The 3535-nt window shown below is 37.1% G+C and overlaps 1 non-coding gene across 1 annotated transcript; it reads left to right on the top strand.

Moving 5' to 3' along the window:
• Positions 1–1160: 1160 nt before the first annotated feature.
• On the top strand, positions 1161–1266 carry LOC128283355 (small nucleolar RNA R71). The gene has a single exon (XR_008273697.1). It is a non-coding gene; the product is annotated as a small nucleolar RNA R71 (small nucleolar RNA).
• Positions 1267–3535: the final 2269 nt, after the last annotated feature.

The raw sequence follows: 3535 nt of genomic DNA on the forward strand, positions 1-3535 counted from the left end.
GGCTGTGAGGGGTAGACAGATGGCTGGGGCATCGAAGGGAGAATGGGGAAAGAGAAAGGGGTGTTGGGGCATCAAAGGGAGAATGGGGTGTCGGGCGATGGTAGAAAATGGGAGAGCAAAGAAAAAGGGAAGGGGGAATCGAAAGGGAAAGGGAGAGGGATGAGTCATGGGAAAGGTGGGGTGTTCAAAGGTGGTCGGTCTGGTGAAAGAGCTTCAAGAAATGGTAAATTAATGTGTAATTTTTTTAAGAGCTTAAGGAATTTACCATATTGTTCTTTGACGTGTTAGGATATGACACTCGAGGTTTATATTCTTTGACAACCGACTTTTGTTCTTTCTTATCTTCCTCAACCTTATTTTTGTTCACCACAGCTTCTTACCTCGTCTCTTGTTCAGGTTCAACTAACCCATCCACGTTTCAAACAGTAATTGCATAGAGCTACTCCCTTGGGTTAGTTTCAGTATTGCTAGGCAAGCTACCTTGTGGTTGTTCTGAAATTAGTTTAGTAAGCTGTCCTATTTAGTTTTTGAGTTTTTGAATTGATGCTTGCTAGTTTTTCATTGCTAGCTAAGTCTTTCGAAAATGCAATTCTGACACCGAGATAAACTTTGTCAACATCTCAAGATTCGGCTTTTTCTCTTGCTGATAAGGTTGTTGGAAGCTTAGAGGTGGTTGTGCTCTTTGATTTCCTTGACCACCCTAAGAGAAATTGGGTTGGTTCCTCCAACCTGTATTATCGGTATTACTATAAGGGTTATTTTGAGGTCTAGAATTATTACCCATCTAATTAACTTGCTCGTTCTTTGTGCTAAGATTGAAGGGTAAACGTTCCAGATTATTCATTTCACCTCTATTTGTATCGTATTATATCACTGGATGTATCTACGTAGAAAGATATAAACCATCAATTTTCTTAATTAGGAATTCCACTTGATTTGATAACATGGTGACTTCATCTAGATTAAAAACACCAGCTACTTTCATTGGCTTTGTTCTCATGACTTGCCACTGATAATTATTTAGTGTCATCTCCTCTATAAACTCATAAGCTGCTTCGGGTGTTTTATTTTTCAATGTTCCACTGACTGTTGCGTCGATTAATTGCCTAGTTGACGGATTCAAATCATTGTAGAAGTTTTGAACTTATAACCATAAGGGTAACCCATGATGAGGCCTCCTATTCAATAAATCTTTGTATCTCTCTCATGCATCATATAATGTCTCTAAGTCAATCTGGATAAAAGAAGAAATGTTATTCCTCGACTTAACTGTCTTAGCCAGTGGGAAGTACTTTAGAAGGAACTTCTCGATCATTTGAGCCCATGTAGTGATGGAACCTCATGGTAAATAGTTTAACCACTCTTTTGCTTTGTTCCTCAACGAGAATGGGAACAATCATAAGTGAACAACATCATCATTGGCGCCATTAATCTTGAAAGTGTAGCAAATTTTCAAAAAATTGGTCAAATGAGTATTTGGTTCTTCATCTTGAAAATCATCGAACTGAACATACTGTTGTACCATCTGAATAGTGTTAGGCTTCAGTTCAAAATTATTTGCAGCAATGGTGGGTCTTACAATACTCGATTCAGGCCCAGTCCTAGTGGGCTCGGCATTATATATTGTACGAAGAACATGAGCTACAGGAGGCAGTTGAATATTTTGATTATCACACATCTTCTCAATAATAATATTATACTCTTGTTCATTGACTAAATTCTATTGACTCTGCCTTGCTTCTCTGCGATTTCTGTGAACAGTATTTTCAATCTCGCTGTCAAAAAGCACTAGTCTCGACGGGTTTCTTCTAGTCATAAACCAAAAAAACTTGGCAGAAGCAAACAAAAGAAAAATTAGAATGTAAAAATTAAACTAAAAACAAAAATATAAAAATAAAAATGGCTAAATTAATAAAACTCAAGTTTTTCTAATATTTTAGTCCCCAGAATCAGCGCCAAAAACTTGATGTGTCTTACCTGACTAACTAAAAATACGACAAAGGCAAGTCCACCTATCGATAAATAGTATAACTATGGTAAATAGAGATATTGTATTCATAAGGACTAAAAGTATTAGTAATTACTATTTTTATATTATTTAGCTGACAATTTAGATTGATGGGTTTTAAACTAAAATTACTAAACTAATTTAACTAAGAACTCAACAATGAATAAATTAGGAGAATAATTTAATAATAACCAATGAGAGAGACAATACCTAGGAAAGAATCCACCTAGACTTTACCTATTATTATGAATTTGAATTAAACAATTTATTCACTTGGTATCTTGATCCGTACAAATCCCTAAATTATGCTAATATCTTTTTCGAGAGTAAAAACAACTGGCTCTAGGTTGATTAATTGAAATCTATTTCTAATTAAAACCCCTATCATCGCATTAACTTGATCTATGGATTCCCTTATTTGATTTGACTCTAATCTGGTAGATTTATGTCGTCCTATTTCTAGGATTTCATGCAACTCCACTCAATTATATTAGATCTACTCTTAAACAGGGACTTTTCCTCCACTGAATTGTAACACCCCAAACCCGGCCTGGATGTTATGACCGGATCTGATGCGCCACATTGGTGCGTTCAAAACACTTAGTTTGGAAAAGCTGAGTTGGTGTTGTAAAAGATACTTTTAAAAGAAGGTTAAAGTGAATGGAAGTCATGCACCGGTAGGAAACCAGAAAAAGAGGAGGTGAGTCCGCTTGACCGCTTAAGTACCAAGCTCTCTTGGATCCAATCCTAGACATGCACACCGCTATTGCCACACTCTAACATCTTGTATAATTTTGAGAAAACCGTTTGATTATGACCATCTTAAGAAAATGATTAAGGTTGCAAAACGTTTGCTTAAATTATTTATTTTTCTTGGGAAAACATTTACTTTATGGAAACTTTGCGTCATCGTGATCTTTTAAAAACAAGTAGATTTTATAAAACGAACCCTAGTGCTAGCCAGTTTAATAATCCCCAAAATAAAATTAATTAAAAATAGCGGCCTTATTACAACTTTAAGCATAATAAAATAAAATAATCCAAATTAAAGGCTAAACTTATTTAAAATCGTCAATCAATCTTCATGGCCACTCAATCCCGCCTACTCAAGTCCACCAACTAGGGCTCACCTGCAAGGAGGGAAGAGGAAGGGGTGAGTTTGGAAAACTCGGTGTATACTGAAACCCATCCAAAGCCCAATTCACTCGAGCCCATTGGGCCTAAGCCCTATTCAGATAACAAGACACAAGAGGTCAAGCCCTTTTCGAATCACAAGAGCAAGGCCTTAGCCCTTTTACATAACAAAGTGTGGCCCATAGGCCCGTTCAAGAACATGAGTATCAATGAAATAATGAATGCAAGCCCATCCGGGAGACTACTCAACCCACCAATCGCTACACCGCCTGCATCAACCCTACACACCATGTGGGAATATCTCAACCCACCCAAATTTACACACCATCTTGTTGCAACGCCGCTCAAATTTCAGTCGGTTGAGGCAAAGCCTCCAATACGTGGTTGAACCAC

The sequence above is a fragment of the Gossypium arboreum genome, chromosome 10 (genome assembly GCF_025698485.1).
Source record: "Gossypium arboreum isolate Shixiya-1 chromosome 10, ASM2569848v2, whole genome shotgun sequence".
In the NCBI taxonomy this organism is placed as follows: domain Eukaryota; kingdom Viridiplantae; phylum Streptophyta; class Magnoliopsida; order Malvales; family Malvaceae; genus Gossypium; species Gossypium arboreum.